The sequence below is a fragment of the Pieris brassicae genome, chromosome 12 (assembly GCF_905147105.1).
Source record: "Pieris brassicae chromosome 12, ilPieBrab1.1, whole genome shotgun sequence".
In the NCBI taxonomy this organism is placed as follows: Eukaryota; Metazoa; Arthropoda; class Insecta; order Lepidoptera; family Pieridae; genus Pieris; species Pieris brassicae.
In genome coordinates this window covers 7,040,533-7,059,553 of record NC_059676.1, presented here as the reverse complement: position 1 = coordinate 7,059,553, position 19,021 = coordinate 7,040,533, and the positions used below count along the sequence as shown (strand labels likewise).

Below are 19,021 nucleotides of genomic sequence, written 5' to 3'. Positions count from 1 at the left end.
TTTCTTCATCTAGCTCTAGGCCGCTTTAAGATAAGTTTTCCATGTTCATTGTGTTTATGTGACTTTGCGGCATGTTATAAACATGCGTCGATAGCTCCTTGTAGCTTCTGCTGTCCTGGTACAGAGACTTGGTATAGAACCATTTACTTGAAAAATAATATTTTTTTGAACAATCGTAAATAATCTTGTCAATGATGCCTATTGCGGGCATTTGTAGTGAATAATCTCTAATACGTTTCTTCATCTAGCTCTAGGCCGCTTAAAGATAAGTTTTCCATGTTCATTTTGTTTATGTGACTTTGCGACATGTTATAAACATGCGTCGATAGCTCCTTGTAGCTTCTGCTGTCCTGGTACAGAGACTTGGTATAGAACCATTTACTTGAAAAATAATATTTTTTTGAACAATCGTAAATAATCTTGTCAATGATGCCGATTGCGGGCATTTGTAGTGAATAATCTCTAATACGTTTCTTCATCTAGCTCTAGGCCGCTTTAAGATAAGTTTTCCATGTTCATTGTGTTTATGTGACTTTGCGACATGTTATAAACATGCGTCGATAGCTCCTTGTAGCTTCTGCTGTCCTGGTGCAGAGACTTGGTATAGAACCATTTACTTGAAAAATAATATTTTTTTGAACAATCGTAAATAATCTTGTCAATGATGCCTATTGCGGGCATTTGTACTGTATAATTTCTAATACGTTTCTTCATCTAGCTCTACGCCGCTTAAAGATAAGTTTTCCATGTTCATTGTGTTTATGTCACTTTGCAACATGTTATAAACATGCGTCGATAGCTCCTTGTAGCTTCTGCTGTCCTGGTACAGAGACTTGGTATAGAACCATTTACTTGAAAAATAATATTTTTTTGAACAATCGTAAATAATCTTGTCAATGATGCCGATTGCGGGCATTTGTAGTGAATAATCTCTAATACGTTTCTTCATCTAGCTCCAGGCCGCTTAAAGATAAGTTTTCCATGTTCATTGTGTTTATGTGACTTTGTGACAAGTTATAAACATGCGTCGATAGCTCCTTGTAGCTTCTGCTGTCCTGGTACAGAGACTTGGTATAGAACCATTTGCTTGAAACATAATATTTTTTTGAACAATCGTAAATAATCTTGTCAATGATGCCTATTGCGGGCATTTGTAGTGAATAATCTCTAATACGTTTCTTCATCTAGCTCTAGGCCGCTTTAAGATAAGTTTTCCATGTTCATTGTGTTTATGTGACTTTGCGACATGTTATAAACATGCGTCGATAGCTCCTTGTAGCTTCTGCTGTCCTGGTACAGAGACTTGGTATAGAACCATTTACTTGAAAAATAATATTTTTTTGAACAATCGTAAATAATCTTGTCAATGTTGCCTATTGCGGACATTTGTACTGAATAATCTCTAATACGTTTCTTCATCTAGCTCCAGGCCGCTTAAAGATAAGTTTTCCATGTTCATTGTGTTTATGTGACTTTGTGACAAGTTATAAACATGCGTCGATAGCTCCTTGTAGCTTCTGCTGTCCTGGTACAGAGACTTGGTATAGAACCATTTACTTGAAAAATAATATTTTTTTGAACAATCGTAAATAATCTTGTCAATGTTGCCTATTGCGGGCATTTGTAGTGAATAATCTCTAATACGTTTCTTCATCTAGCTCTAGGCCGCTTTAAGATAAGTTTTCCATGTTCATTGTGTTTATGTGACTTTGCGACATGTTATAAACATGCGTCGATAGCTCCTTGTAGCTTCTGCTGTCCTGGTACAGAGACTTGGTATAGAACCATTTACTTGAAAAATAATATTTTTTTGAACAATCGTAAATAATCTTGTCAATGATGCCGATTGCGGGCATTTGTAGTGAATAATCTCTAATAAGTTTCTTCATCTAGCTCTAGGCCGCTTTAAGATAAGTTTTCCATGTTCATTGTGTTTATGTGACTTTGCGACATGTTATAAACATGCGTCGATAGCTCCTTGTAGCTTCTGCTGTCCTGGTACAGAGACTTGGTATAGAACCATTTACTTGAAAAATAATATTTTTTTGAACAATCGTAAATAATCTTGTCAATGATGCCTATTGCGGGCATTTGTAGTGAATAATCTCTAATACGTTTCTTCATCTAGCTCTAGGCCGCTTAAAGATAAGTTTTCCATGTTCATTGTGTTTATGTGACTTTGCAACATGTTATTAACATGCGTCGATAGCTCCTTGTAGCTACTGCTGTCCTGGTACAGAGACTTGGTATAGAACCATTTACTTGAAAAATAATATTTTTTTGAACAATCGTAAATAATCTTGTCAATGATGCCGATTGCGGGCATTTGTAGTGAATAATCTCTAATACGTTTCTTCATCTAGCTCTAGGCCGCTTTAAGATAAGTTTTCCATGTTCATTGTGTTTATGTGACTTTGCGACATGTTATAAACATGCGTCGATAGCTCCTTGTAGCTTCTGCTGTCCTGGTACAGATACTTGGTATAGAACCATTTACTTGAAAAATAATATTTTTTTGAACAATCGTAAATAATCTTGTCAATGATGCCTATTGCGGGCATTTGTACTGTATAATTTCTAATACGTTTCTTCATCTAGCTCTAGGCCGCTTAAAGATAAGTTTTCCATGTTCATTGTGTTTATGTCACTTTGCGACATGTTATAAACATGCGTCGATAGCTCCTTGTAGCTTCTGCTGTCCTGGTACAGAGACTTGGTATAGAACCATTTACTTGAAAAATAATATTTTTTTGAACAATCGTAAATAATCTTGTCAATGATGCCGATTGCGGGCATTTGTAGTGAATAATCTCTAATACGTTTCTTCATCTACCTCCAGGCCGCTTAAAGATAAGTTTTCCATGTTCATTGTGTTTATGTGACTTTGTGACAAGTTATAAACATGCGTCGATAGCTCCTTGTAGCTTCTGCTGTCCTGGTACAGAGACTTGGTATAGAACCATTTACTTGAAAAATAATATTTTTTTGAACAATCGTAAATAATCTTGTCAATGATGCCGATTGCGGGCATTTGTAGTGAATAATCTCTAATACGTTTCTTCATCTAGCACTAGGCCGCTGTAAGATAAGTTTTCCATGTTCATTGTGTTTATGTGACTTTGCGACATGTTATAAACATGTGTCGATAGCTCCTTGTAGCTTCTGCTGTCCTGGTACAGAGACTTGGTATAGAACCATTTGCTTGAAACATAATATTTTTTTGAACAATCGTAAATAATCTTGTCAATGATGCCTATTGCGGGCATTTGTAGTGAATAATCTCTAATACGTTTCTTCATCTAGCTCTAGGCCGCTTTAAGATAAGTTTTCCATGTTCATTGTGTTTATGTGACTTTGCGACATGTTATAAACATGCGTCGATAGCTCATTGTAGCTTCTGCTGTCCTGGTACAGAGACTTGGTATAGAACCATTTACTTGAAAAATAATATTTTTTTGAACAATCGTAAATAATCTTGTCAATGTTGCCTATTGCGGACATTTGTACTGAATAATCTCTAATACGTTTCTTCATCTAGCTCCAGGCCGCTTAAAGATAAGTTTTCCATGTTCATTGTGTTTATGTGACTTTGTGACAAGTTATAAACATGCGTCGATAGCTCCTTGTAGCTTCTGCTGTCCTGGTACAGAGACTTGGTATAGAACCATTTACTTGAAAAATAATATTTTTTTGAACAATCGTAAATAATCTTGTCAATGTTGCCTATTGCGGACATTTGTACTGAATAATCTCTAATACGTTTCTTCATCTAGCTCCAGGCCGCTTAAAGATAAGTTTTCCATGTTCATTGTGTTTATGTGACTTTGTGACAAGTTATAAACATGCGTCGATAGCTCCTTGTAGCTTCTGCTGTCCTGGTACAGAGACTTGGTATAGAACCATTTACTTGAAAAATAATATTTTTTTGAACAATCGTAAATAATCTTGTCAATGTTGCCTATTGCGGGCATTTGTAGTGAATAATCTCTAATACGTTTCTTCATCTAGCTCTAGGCCGCTTTAAGATAAGTTTTCCATGTTCATTGTGTTTATGTGACTTTGCGACATGTTATAAACATGCGTCGATAGCTCTTTGTAGCTTCTGCTGTCCTGGTACAGAGACTTGGTATAGAACCATTTACTTGAAACATAATATTTTTTTGAACAATCGTAAATAATCTTGTCAATGATGCCGATTGCGGGCATTTGTAGTGAATAATCTCTAATACGTTTCTTCATCTAGCTCTAGGCCGCTTTAAGATAAGTTTTCCATGTTCATTGTGTTTATGTGACTTTGCGACATGTTATAAACATGCGTCGATAGCTCCTTGTAGCTTCTGCTGTCCTGGTACAGAGACTTGGTATAGAACCATTTACTTGAAACATAATATTTTTTTGAACAATCGTAAATAATCTTGTCAATGATGCCTATTGCGGGCATTTGTAGTGAATAATCTCTAATACGTTTCTTCATCTAGCTCTAGGCCGCTTTAAGATAAGTTTTCCATGTTCATTGTGTTTATGTGACTTTGCGACATGTTATAAACATGCGTCGATAGCTCCTTGTAGCTTCTGCTGTCCTGGTACAGAGACTTGGTATAGAACCATTTACTTGAAAAATAATATTTTTTTGAACAATCGTAAATAATCTTGTCAATGTTGCCTATTGCGGGCATTTGTACTGAATAATCTCTAATACGTTTCTTCATCTAGCTCTAGGCCGCTTAAAGATAAGTTTTCCATGTTCATTGTGTCAGCGGTAGTTGATTTAGTTCTGAGGGTAGGAAATTAAACACTTCAATGATGACTTAATTCACTATAATTTACTTCACTGATTTTACGTGAACTGTATAACTTCAATCTTGTACGAAGAAAAGGCCCGTGCGCATGTGTCACAACGTCTTTTATAATCACACCTCCCTCCTCCGACTCGACCAGCCCACTGCCGGAAAATGGTCGAGTCAATTCGTAACAACTCGTAAACAACCGAACGAGTCAAATGAGTAACTTGATGAGGAGATTCTCAAGAATATGTTTCATAAAAATGTTTAGAATTTAATTAAATTAATATTAGAAGCTAACAGTCGGCTTTTCCTGACAATGTTTGCGTCTCGCAAAAAAAAGAATGCTTTGTAACATACAACTCAAATTAGAAACGAAATTTAAACTTTAACTTTTGAATTACATCTATAACTACAGAGAGTTAAATTTAATCCATTGTGACGTTACTAATTATTTATGTTTATTTATTATGGGATATATGAATTTGTCTCGGTAGACATCCCTACTCATCGGCAAAGAAGACACAGGGTGGAGGCCGAGAGAAAAAGCCGGCGTAAAAAACTCTCGGTACTCTTTTAAAATATCAAGTCATCAATTTTATCAATAATTTACAATAGTCTTACATAACCAAATCTATTGTGACCTCTTCACATTCACATTAGTGTTACATAACCAAATCTATTGTGACCTCTTCACATTCACAATAGTTTTAAATAACAAAATCTGCTGTAACCTCTTCATATTCAAAACAGATTCACAATAAAGTTTACATAACTAAATCTAAGGTGATCTCTTTATAATAAAAAAATAACATAACTATCTAATTAACTCTATTTTGATCCTATATAGTCACAATAAAGTTTACATAACTAAATCTATTGTTATCCCTTTATATTCACAAAAGTGAATTTATCATGTAAAATTGATATTCTAGTCTGTGTTCAAAACATAAATTTAACAAAAATATATATAAAAATTTTTAAAAAACTTATCGTAAGTACAACAATTACTTGAAGCACTTTCATTTCTCACAAAATACCTAATTATATTAATAACACCAACTACTACTACAACCCTACTTGTTCTTAGTATTATGTTTCAACAACATATTTCAATTCACTAAAACTTACTTATTATATTCAGCCATCGCTTTTATTAGGATACTATTACTTCTGGAGATGGCGTAAATTTGACATTACTTTATCAAATAATTTGTCAAATACAAACTCATTGGTAACCGATCAAATTGATACAATAATTTCCTTACATTCAATTTCATTACAATATAGACTAGGCTCTGCTGAATGTTAACATACTGCAGAGTCCAATTCATGTGAAGTAAATGAAGTTTCTTTATCAGCAGTGCCAACTTTAAGTGCTGGGAGCAATATGTATGTAAAATTATACTTCGGGAGGTTTACTAATTTCCCCTTAAAACCTAAACTTGCGAATGCTTGCTTCCTTTTTATTTTAATCTCTAAGCAACACAAACAAAAAATAATAATAATAGTAATACCTCTTTTTTGCAGTCTTACGGTGCCGTTGTCCTATAGGGTCATTTTTACAGGTCATTTTTATCACCTTTGCAACCCTTGCTCACTTAAAACCACAAATACCATCAGCTTTCTAATACTACCCTCTTGCAAGTCCAGTGTAATGCAACACCCTTGACTGAAGTATTGTCCACTTATTAATTCGCGGTAGAGGGCAAAGTGCACAGCCTAAGACAGTAGGACAGTGCACAAATTACCAGGCCTTCAGTTCTGGTTTTTTTTTTGTTTTACCGTTCCCAGTTTGATCTTCTTTAAGGCCGTATTACGGGTAAAAACCTGTCGCTTAGCTCTATCTTAATTTCTGTACATGTTTTAAAACCAATCGCTAAACTTATTTGAAGAACCCAGCTACAAATAAGTATCTATATTTTCATTCCATTTCCTTGTTAATCTTGAATTGGATTTACAAATGAACGACTATTCAACGGTCAATAGTAATAGCGATTCCACTGTTATCATTATCACTTCATTCATATTGACGTTTTTCTACTTTATGGACGTGTAATTTCTATTAACGGTTGCCTATAATGAAAATAACTCTTAATTTTCAAAACCAGAAAAATCTTTGAGACACTTAAAATATTTTCATTTTCCTTTCGAGGTTCTAGACATCAACTTTGATCCGAATCTTTCTTCAAAGGAACACTACATTTGTCCAATCGATTTTAAGAAATATGTTTTACGTTTTGACTAACGATCTGCTAGTTGTCTCGCCACGGATTTAAATTTGTAGCCTCTCCGTGAGATATACGTAAACAATAATTTAGACCGTACACCGATGCTATTTTGCGTGAATGAAAATAATCGTGATATACGTATGTCGTATAATATCGTAGAGTCGTAATATCACTTAGTGACTTACTATAGACGACGTGATTGCGACGAGCACACATTCTTTGACAAATTGTCATAATTTTGTCCGGATTGAATTCTGGGACCAAGATCATATTTTTAAACTTCTAACTTCAATCTGTTATATTGTTTAAAATTTAATTTAAATAGAAAATCTTAACAATAAATATTAGTTTCCATCCATACTTGCCGAAATAACAACACTAAATTCATATCTCGTATTCAAATTTCTCATCCACAAGACTTAAAAATCTTGATCGAAGTTCACACTTACTAGTCTAACCCATTGCAACAACTTAAATAGATTCTACCTTCATTTAGTTTAATAAACAATAAAATTAATAAATATCTAATGACCAACTACTTAACCAATTTCTTTTTGACGCTGGAAGGAACTAGCGTCTAAGTTACAGGCTAGGCCTAATTTAAACGCTAGTGCTCATAGAAGCATATTATGTGTAAGGTTAACCAAAATGAATATTGTAAATCAACGTTTCGTAGCCTATTGTATGTTTACAACCTTTAAAATGTAAGTACAAAATGTAATGTTATTTTTTGTCTAATAAAGTAATTGTAATATTTAAAAAAAAATGAATCAGCCGTTTGCTGTATTTTCACGGCTTGCATTATTCATGCAAACGTCGTTCGCGTGCCTTACTTTTGTGGCTAAATGCTGGGACTGCGTAGTCCTGTGATGGTAGTGCCGTGAGGCAACGCCTGCGTAATTATTCGATCTACTGCGGCTTTTGTGGTAAGGTTAACTTACGACTGCCCTATAGTCTTGCTCCTACTGCATTGGGAAGCGAGCTGCTTTAGTCTTACCAATGAAATAACCATGAGGTTCGACTCCTATATGTCTCGTCCTTAAAACCATTTCGTAACTCAGGACTAAAACCCTAGATTCTTTTTGCGTCTAGTTATACTACTGGAAACAAACGTTACACATAAGAAAAGCATTGTACATTACTACACCCGCCATCTGAATCTTAAAAGGATTGGCATCGATTCTAACAAAGATATTTTCTATTTAAATCAAAAAGCTGAATATATACTGGAAACTATACTGTATTATGTTTTAATGTAATTTTCGTCTAACAGTCATAATTTGATATTAATCTGACCTTGAAATTCTAAAAATGGTGAAAACTACTTACTGTTTAAAGTAGCTTATTATCCTAAGATTTTATAAAATTTGTGAAAAAAAATTATAACAATTAATATTAAAAAAAAACAAAATATTCACCTCACCTAAAAAACCTCTAAAAATGGTAAAATTATTATTATACACAAAAAATATAAATAAATTACTTCTGTAAGAACCTTGTTATAATATTAAAGAGACTTGTAACTTCTAAAAATAAAATATTATAGATTTAAAAAAAATTAAAATCAGTTATTTCTGTAATAAAAATAAACTTTATAAAAATTTTCAACTCACCCAAGAAGCTCTAAAAATGGTATAATTATTATTATAAAAAAAATTAAATACTGACTTAGTACTTCTAAAAATCTTAAAATTATTATATATTTAATTAAGGTCAGTATACAATAATGGTTAAAATTAATAATAAATTAATTCTGTAAAAAAATAAACTTTATAAAAATATTTAACTCGCCTAAGAGGCTCTAAAATGGTAAAATTATTATTTTAAAAAAATAAGTCCTGTAAGAACCTTATTATAATATTAAACTGAAAACCTTATTATAATATTAAACCTAATTATAATGTTAAAATTATAAAAAGATACGAATACTATAAAACAAGATTTGATTTTTTGCTTTTTGAAAATATGAATATGGGCTAAATAATATTTTTACAAATTACTATGACATTCAGTTCATACCCAAGGCGTGAAAAATACTATATATTAGTTCACATAACGCCTTTATAACTAGCTAAATAAACGCTTCACTACCCTAGTAACCTCTTATAAATAAAGATTATAAACTTTCCTATATACTTATTAAATTTATTTCGACTTCATACAAATGGTAAGTAGTATAAAAATATATAATGTAACAGCTCTTAAAAATAAAAAATAACGTAAAATGTTCTTTGCGTTCTAGAGCGTTAAAAGGAAATCGGACAATTCAAGATCATATCTACAATTAAATAAGAAGTTGTACTAGTATATGACTTCTTTTCTTTCATATATGTTAGGTAGGTATCAAGGCCTGCAGTTGGGAACCTTTGATTTTTATCGATATAACTAATACGACAAGACAGGGCCGAAAGGTTATAATTGGAAAAGGTTTAGAAATCCTAAAACATAGCACAGTTCCATGCTTCCTACGCAATAGCACAGTCTTCCGTTAATAAAGGAACAGAAATTTAAACTCGTAAGCTACTTTTGATATCATAACAAATGTATAGAGAAAACCTAAAATACGAAACCAACGTTACTTCGTAAAATAATTTCCTTCCTTAATATACTTCTGTACCACAAAGAACGGTTCTGTGGCCGTCGCTACAAAATCTTATACTAGAATAATAAGTCCTGAGTACATACCTCGTTACAATATCTTCTTCCCAGGAAGAAAGGCACAGAATATTATCAGACGTAAAGATTAGGAGAAATTCTATTAATTTCGGAACAATGAGAGGTTAGACTGATGCTAATACCTTGCCTCACGATAGTTCTCAAAAACGCACTAAACACGCACTAAACACTCACTATACAATTCTAAATAGTGGACGTAGCTATTATCAATTATAATTAACAAAAAGATATATCAAAATAAAAATCTGTCTAACGTAGCCCGAGTAAATCTCAACAATGATTCAACTAACAAATGTGACGGTCGGCCGAGAAAATATATTTGGGATCACCATCAAAAATTATTAAATTTAAATTATGTATTTCGAACAACTTCCATTGACCTATTTTACGGAATAGTGAAGTCATACAATTGAATGATTTATGTATTAATTTAGATAATATTGCGATAAATATCTAAAAGTTAATTCCTTTGTTCACTTTATATACATACATATAGAGGGTAGATAAATAAAAGATGCAATTTTGCATTAAATAACAAATGTACGTGCATAAAACGCTGTAAAACTTGTCTAATAACACTTAATTTACTCAAATGACGAACGATTTTGAATATTATAAAAAAAATAGTACCTACATCTTTAGGTTACAAAAATGGAAAAAAAAAATATTTCGCATACCTCGTGGGCGTAAATCCTTTACAACAAGGATATGATATACCGTATCGTTTATATATAGTTTCTTCGCTGCATCCCGTTCTTCTGAATTGTTAGCGGTAGTTGATTAAGTTCTTAGGGTAGGAAATTAAACACTTCAATGATGACTTAATTCACTATAATTTACTTCACTGATTTTACGTGAACTGTATAACTTCAAACTTGTACGAAGAAAAGGCCCGTGCGCATGTGTCACAACGTCTTTTATAATCACAACTCCCTCCTCCGACTCGACCATCCCACTTTGGGAAAATGGTCGAGTCAATTCGTAACAACTCGTAAACAACCGAACGAGTCAAATGAGTAACTATTGCACATGCGCACTTGTAGCAAGATTCTTAAGAATATGTTTCATAAAAATGTTTCGAATTTAATTAAATTAATGTTAGAAGCTAACAATTGTGTTTATGTGACTTTGCAACATGTTATAAACATGCGTCGATAGCTCCTTGTAGCTTCTGCTGTCCTGGTACAGAGACTTGGTATAGAACCATTTACTTGAAAAATAATATTTTTTTGAACAATCGTAAATAATCTTGTGAAATTGCGGGCAATAGGCATCATTGACATTGTACATTTGTACTGAATAATATTTAATACGTTTCTTCATCTAGCTCTAGGCCGCTTAAAGATAAGTTTTCCATGTTCATTGTGTTTATGAGACTTGAGCACACAAAAGTGCTCCTAAAGAAGTAAAAAAAAATGGGTGGTACGAGGTACTGTTGTGTTGTGGGGTGTAAAAATTCCCAATCTCTAAATCGTGAAAAAACTTTTTATTCGTTTCCGAAACGGAATTGGGTAGTTGAAAAAAGAAATATGTGGATAAAGGCTGTCAGAAGAATGTAAGTAAATATAATTATGAGGATTTGACATCAGGAACGTATCGAAAATATGCAAACTCCAAATTTCCTGTTCGTGTGTTGTATGTTATATTTTTTAGTACGTTAGACAACAAGACGTGGTAACCGAGTAAGAACACTCGAATCTGCAGTGCTCATTTTGTTGGAGGCAAGCCGTCCAACGTCGAAAACAGCCCAGGGTATCTGCCGACAATTTTCCCCTCCGGGTACAAAAAAAAGAGAAAACACAACTGGCCTTAGCTAGACACGGGCGGCTTCTGAAAAGAAAAAAAGAACGAGCAATAAAAATATATTTGATCAGATTATTACTCAACTTTGAATTCATTTTATAATTAATACATACCTCCACTTTTACGTCGTACTGTCGATTACTTACTCTGGTCTGTGGTATTACTTTTCCCCGGATGATTCCTTTTCCACCATCACGTATTTCGATGACCTCCTGAATATGATGGCTTTGGAAAAGTTTATGCCCTATATTTTTTAAATAAATTGAACATCATGTTACTAGTAATACGATAATCTATCTAACAATCAAATAAATAAGTAGTAAAAATGATATATGCAGTAAATTTTAAAGAATATTTCATGGTTCGTGTAATTACTTACCTTTCGACACAAATTTTCCGCGAAAAAAGTCTAGTCTAGTTCTTAAATCCACACTTAATAATAGTTTGGCCCATGACATCGATTATTCTGTTACAAACATCCAAAACGTGCAGTAACTTTAATGCGAATCATATATGTTCACGTCTATGAGAAAAACGACCTAGAGTTGCCGCCGTTAACCGACCGATGGCGTTGCCGTAGCTTCGCCACGATATCCAAGAGGCGTACTATATAAAAATAACTCGTCTTTTCAAAAGTGTTTTTGTGTTGGTTGGTGACTATATTTTGAACAATGAGATATATATGTCGCAGATTCAACGCGATTAATAATTGCAAAATTGGTGTTACTACCGTCGTCCGACATTACATCAATGGCATCGTGGCCGTTTATTACGTAATCTCTGACACGGCCATTCTGACGACCAACGCGCTTTCGCGTTGCTGCCGGAAGCCAAAGCCAAGTTTGTTGGTGTTGGACCACGCAGAACATAGAAGTAAAGCGTTTAATAGCTTTCAACTTTACACCAATCAAGGCGTAAAAGCCTTCGTATTACAACTTTATTGCACAGCAAAGCTTTAAGCTTTCAACACTTTTTACAAGCAGCACATCGAACACATCGCATAGCGTTCCAGCTTTCAGCATCGATACTGTAAAAATTGATCTCAGGAAGAACACAGCAAAGCGTGTAAGCTTTCAGCAACAATACAAGGAGAAATTACTGCAAAGCGTATAAGCTTTCAGCATCAATACAAAGACAGATTACTGCAAAGCTTTCAGTATCAATGCAAGGATAAATTACTAATCAGCACCACCAAATTTACGAAATAAATTACCAAATGAAATCTGTTTTATAATGATATAAAATTAATCATTTATGGATACTATGGGGTCAAGACAATTCAGGCAGACTAGCCGGATATTTAAGCAATCGTTCGTGGCAGACATTGGGACCGTCCCCCAGAACTCACAAAATTGTAACGATTGTTCGAACATACTTTAGTGATCTTACAGGGACCATTAAATTTTTCACTTAACTTGCTAATTATACGAGGATTTTTCTGAACTAAAACTAAATCACCTTCTACAAAAGGGCTCTTATCTCTTTTTGCCTGCTTGTCCATACTAATTTTAGCTATTTGTCTTGCTTGTCAAATCCTGATTATCGCTAGTGTCAAGATCTATGTGCTGAAAGCTGCAGCTTCTGCCGTCCTGGTACGACTTGGTATACAACGAAATTCCGATTGAAATATTAATTTTAGTCTTTGTACTGGTAGTATAGCAAGATACATGGAGCTATCGACGCATGGTTTTATTTTTTTTATATTCATTGGTTATTTTCGTTGCGCCATCATTGCTTTTTTTCTATTGAATATATCCTAGGTTTTTAAATAATTAAGGCATGGGTAATGAAATAATGGTATTTATTAAAATATTTTAATAAGTCTCAAAAATGTTTAAACGAAACAAACATTCAAAGGGTTGAAATAGTAAGGTTTCAAATTAACAAATAGTAAAAATATTCTTATTCAAACCGTGACGTTTTATTATTCATAAAATCTCTTTTTATCTTTTATAACTACAATAAGTAGGTAGTTGCATATTAAAAATTACATTTATTTTTATATTTGTAGCTTACTTACATCATCAAATATTACAATAAATTGTATATAATAGATGTTGTTTTCTAAATGTGGGTAAAATCATTATAATATAAGCAATCACTTATTTAACCCAAAAAATACACATAGCCATTGATGGCCATTTTTGTCTGATTAAATATTCGAATTATTCAATGCAAGTTCAATTAAGTCCAACATTGCATGGAAATAAAATAATAAAATCAAATATTTTTTTCTTCATAATTAAAAGAAAAGTTTTATTTTCCTGTAATTAAATGTACAGACACAGGAAATGTGAGCCTATCTTAATATGAATAAAAACAATGTAAGAAGAAATCTTAGTAATTCAAAAGAGTCTAAATTATAATAATTATTGCATAAAATATACATGCACACCATTATTATTAATAATTTAGTCTATACTTGCTATTAAATTGCAACATGTCAATGATTCCATAATTAGGTTTAGAAAAAATAAAAATAGCCATAAAATGTCATAGTTAAAATAAGTAGTCATTAATTATTTTAGTCACTTGGTAAACATTTAAAAATAGCATTACAAATTGTTAAAATGGGCATGATTTTGAATTTTTGATACATTTATTTAGTCAGCATTTTAAAATGTCATAAAAATATTAAAAATAAAAAATGTTACATTAACAACTTATATAATCCTATTTATTGATAAGTTTAATTAGAAAATAAAAAGGATACCTAAAAGGTCATTGGACTTAAAAATGTTTCATACGTTATTCTTAATTTGAATATAAAATTGAGTCATAATTTGTCATTTCTAATTAAAAACAAGTTGTGATAAAAATTGTCAAATATCAGTAGGTATAATACTTTTTAAAAATGTTTAAACATGCAAAAATCGTTTCGCTTAAAATATCTTAATTATTGAGACCATTTCATCAATAAAGATATAAAAATCATATATTAAATAGTTTTAATGAGGTAGTACTTAATAATCAGTACAAAATTCAAAATTATTTCTTATTTTAGACAAATAACACCTGAACACACGTATGGTAACACCATACGTGTGTTACACATTTACTTAAAAACAAAAAGTATACAAAATTATTAATTATTATAGTTGTATCGCTTTTTACCATTGCTCTTCATGCGGGTCGACTTCAAGGTAACTGTGGTGGATGGTGGCCGTCTCTTATTTGAGTCAGATAGTAGGGGGCAGTATGTCCTGGAAATGTAAAATAATATATCAATAATAATAAAGATATTTAAAAAAATAAGTCCCTTTTTAAATAATATTATTTTAACTGATTAATCGTGCAGAGCCGTGTTAATGACTAGCTTGAGCATGCAACCCTTATCACTGAGGTTATTAGTTCGAATCATAGCTATGCACTAAGGGAAGTTTCTATGTACAGAAACACTAGGGTTGTATCGTCACCAGATTACTATTAACCTTGAATATATTAAAAGCACTTACACTGTATGGGCATTGTCACCGGTTCCTCCACACACAGTGCATACATGAGAACGTAGGACAGGACATGTAACTATCTGCCTGTTTCCGACTTTTACTTTAACAGTATGGGTGTTATACACCTTTTGTCGTTCACCATTTTTCTTACAAAATGTGCATAGCTTGTCCGTTTTTATTCCTGTAAAATATATACAATGTGTTATAAAAGTAATTATAATTATTTTTCTATTGAAAAGATATAAATACCAATATGCATATTAACGTCAATTAATTGGTTTTTCCATTCCTAGTTTCTTAAGCTACTAGCACTATTATCACACCACTTATTCGATTCATACTGGGTTTTTACAAATCACAATTTCTTTATTCGTAAGACATAAATTTATATATATTATATAGGTCCCTAACCTGCGCGTGGACAAATTACTTAACCAGTTTCGGTCAGTGAGAAATCCACTGAGGGGTCAAAAGTTGTAATGTATCTACTGCTTTCATCTATCTATAATTGATGAAATGCATTTTTAATATCTAGTTGTAAGAAAGACTTTGCTTGTCTAAAATCTTATCAGGTTTTTTAACTTGGTCAGTGACTTTACCATTTTGGTGTTTTGAACGTTTCCATGTTTTGTATGTAATAATGTTGCATTTGCTATCAAAATCTATCAACAACTCTATTGTGACTCCACCTACTTTATCATTGACAGTTGTGTCATCATCTATATGAAATAACATAATACACTTCATTGGTATCTAGGTTTGTCCCTTTATTTAGTCTCTTTGTTCTATTGGATTTGTCACATCGTGAATGTATTTTCCGTTTATGTGCCTTAGTAGATTATTTTAATCCTTAAAATGCCCAACAATTCTGCATTTTAATCATATTTTATCCCTGCTAATCAATCGAATCAAGCTGCCTATTAACCTTAAGCGTAATAGGAATTGTAATGACTTGTTGAAGAATTATCGAATCGCCACGCCACGATTTTCTTCCTTAATTCTGAATTCGGCCCCTTTTCCTCGATTTGGTCTATTATGTGTTCATCTCTAGCTGGCATTTATCAGCTTGAGTTCGCCTGAGCTTGTTTAATTAGTCTTAATCTTATATCGTTAGTAATATCTGCTTTGTTTTGGTAAGAAAGTAATTATAAAAAAAATATGAATATTTCATATCATAAACGTCCACGCCATCGCTCTCATTGACATGACATGAGTTCGTAAGTAAAACCAATAAACCGTTAGGTTTATACCAGTATAAATATATCTTCTTTATTTACGAAATATACATAACGCATGTTTCGCACAATCTGATCTCAATATCAATGATTCACTTGTTACTATACCAGATACGGTCTCATAAATGGACCTTACTAATAAAAGTAGTCTATCAAATAGACTTAAAAACATGTACTCAGCATTAGTCTATCTTATTGACTTTAAGAATGTTTTGGCTTCTCATTTTGACCTTAACACCATTATTGAGACATTTCATATTTGCCGTGATAATGAAAACATTTTCCCCTCATATTGACTTCACAAAACCCTATTGGCCGTCATAGGAAAACATGGGTCCCTCAAATTGACCTCACAAAACATCGATCTTTCATATTGCCCTAACCATTGCTACTAATCGTCGAGACCTCTCATATTGGCCGTGATAGGAAAACTTATAAGACAAGAAATATAAAATCACGTAGATACTTACAAATGCGGTAAGTATTTCGTTATATTCGGTCGTTTCATTTCCTATTATAATATAACAAAAGCGATTTTCAAATTGTGCAGCAACTATAAATGGTCTTAAACAACATGATGACTCAATGTAACTGTACGCATTATTCGTTTGTCCGCTTGTCCGGTCTGATTATACGAAACCTTTTCGGTTGTTGACAATATATTGTTAATCTCACAAGACAACCACGGTCCAAAAGGATATAAAAATAGGTTTACATTTCTCTCTTACACGCGTTTATTCCTTATATACCATGTTCCCTTATGTCTTTTAAATCTTGCATTTTTCTCGTCGCCACGTGTAGAATGCTCAGAAACACCACCAATATGTACACTTGATAATCGGTACGATCGCAGTACTCAAGTTATGTCCGCACGCTACGGTCCCGTCAACTGTTGTCGTCGCCCCCCCCCCCCCCCCCCCCCCACCAATGTACTTCAGTATACTACAGTACTAAGAATTGCTTATCTTTAATAAAGACATACCTGAAGATGATATAGCGTCTTCATTAAGTATTTCAAAATTTATGGGATTGGTTATAGGTGAGACCCGTGGCATGTATCCAATAGAGCCAGGGCTGATGCTAGTTATTGATGAAATAGAAGTTTCACTGAATATCCCTTAAAAATAAAGCTTGGTTACATATCGTTTTTAAAATATATTCCATAACAATTTGGTAATAATTTCATCTACTCCTAAATACAATTCGAACACTCAGGCTAAGCTTATCGCTCGCAAACTTTACGGTTGATTATCACAATACGGGCGGTAGCAATACGGTCGGTTCAACGATCAGTTGAGTTCATGCATGTGTCGTTCGCTCGATCTGAAAGATCTCAGAAGAGAATGAGAGAGAGAGATCAATACTGAGCCATTGACAAAATGATCTGGTTCGTTCGACCCGTTCAATCAAACGATTGATTCAATTTCATAGTTCATACGAACTAAAGATCATTTCGAACTGAATCGTTTCGGGTTGTAAAACAAAACAAACAAAATAATAAAATAAATATACATTATAGAAATAACTTACTTAATAAATATTAGCTATAAATTTATTTTGTTATTACTTTAAAAAAGAGAAACTTTCGTAATTAATTATTTTCACGAGCCACTTCGTTAACAATCAAAACGTAAAAGGACACTTTGGCACTAAAATATAAAATTGAAATGGAGGTCCCATTTTTTGTTTTAAAGAATAAAAGTAAATTTTCAAAATATATCTAGCCGATTCAAGTAGTTCAATAATAATATAACCGCGACTAATATTGAAGATTGAACCTTATTTGTACCGTTATAGAATAGCTTATTAAACTGAAGTAGAAGCAAACTAAAAGTATAAAATAAATTCTAGTTACAATTTATCTACATTTAAGTATCATATTCGATTGTCTCTCTCGTAAATTTTAAACACCGCATCGTCGGCTCCCCCTTGGTTCGTTCGTTACTTCGTCTCATAGCTCAGTTTTCCATGGATCGCTACGACCCACCGCGAGTCGCGACCTCATCGAGCGAACGAATCATTTTCAACGAAGTGACCCATTCGTTAGCGAGGATTTGAAGATCTGGTTCTTTTAAACCGATCAATCGCGAACGACACATACATAGTTGAGTTCCAGACCGCCATGAACATACACCACAAACATGCTGTTGCGTTATATACTTCACAGAAGAATTAAAAAAAGAACGCCTAAAAAGTTCTGGGTGGGTCCACTGATTGCGGAAAGACATCGTTATATGTATTTTTGGAATGAAAGAAAAAATGCCTCAAAAAAATTACAAAACGTGACGCTTTGTCGGCGTCATTTTTTGCTATATGCTACATATTATTTTTATTATCGAATATTCAAGAATTGCAGTAGCGATTCTTTATTGAATAAACTTAATTACCTGAAGATGATCTAGCATCCCAATTTAGTCCTTCAAAATTAATAGGATTTCTTATAGGTGAAAGTTGTGGCATTTCACGACTCTTCATAGTTGGAGAAAATGAGTTTTCACCATACAGTCCTTAAAACATTCATTGATTTTAACATTCATTTAGCAATAAATATGCTAACATAAGGTTCAGGATTTGGAATATATTATTCATTCTGCACTTAGAACAATTAAGGAAATAAATGAGCAGTGTTATCATGTGCAATCTTTTTATGCATATGGTCAATTATACCAGCTCCCAGCTTTAATAAACAAAGATTTCTGCTAAAGCTTATTCTGTATCATCTTAGTCAGCTGGTTGCTGAAGCTCTTCTACACTTTCAAACTCAAACAGATGCTTTGTAGAATGTAGATCATGTAAAATATGTAGTGATCTGTACAAACTACTTTCAGACACATACAACAGAACTT

General features: G+C 32.9%; 1 long non-coding RNA gene across 1 annotated transcript; it reads right to left on the bottom strand.

The window, feature by feature from the left end:
• Positions 1-14,593: 14,593 nt before the first annotated feature.
• LOC123717436 lies at positions 14,594-17,269 on the bottom strand. The gene is made up of 3 exons (XR_006754814.1): positions 17,158-17,269; positions 14,947-15,121; positions 14,594-14,694 (listed from the first exon to the last, which is right to left on the bottom strand). It is a non-coding gene; the product is annotated as an uncharacterized LOC123717436 (long non-coding RNA).
• Between the last annotated feature and the right edge of the window lie 1,752 nt (positions 17,270-19,021).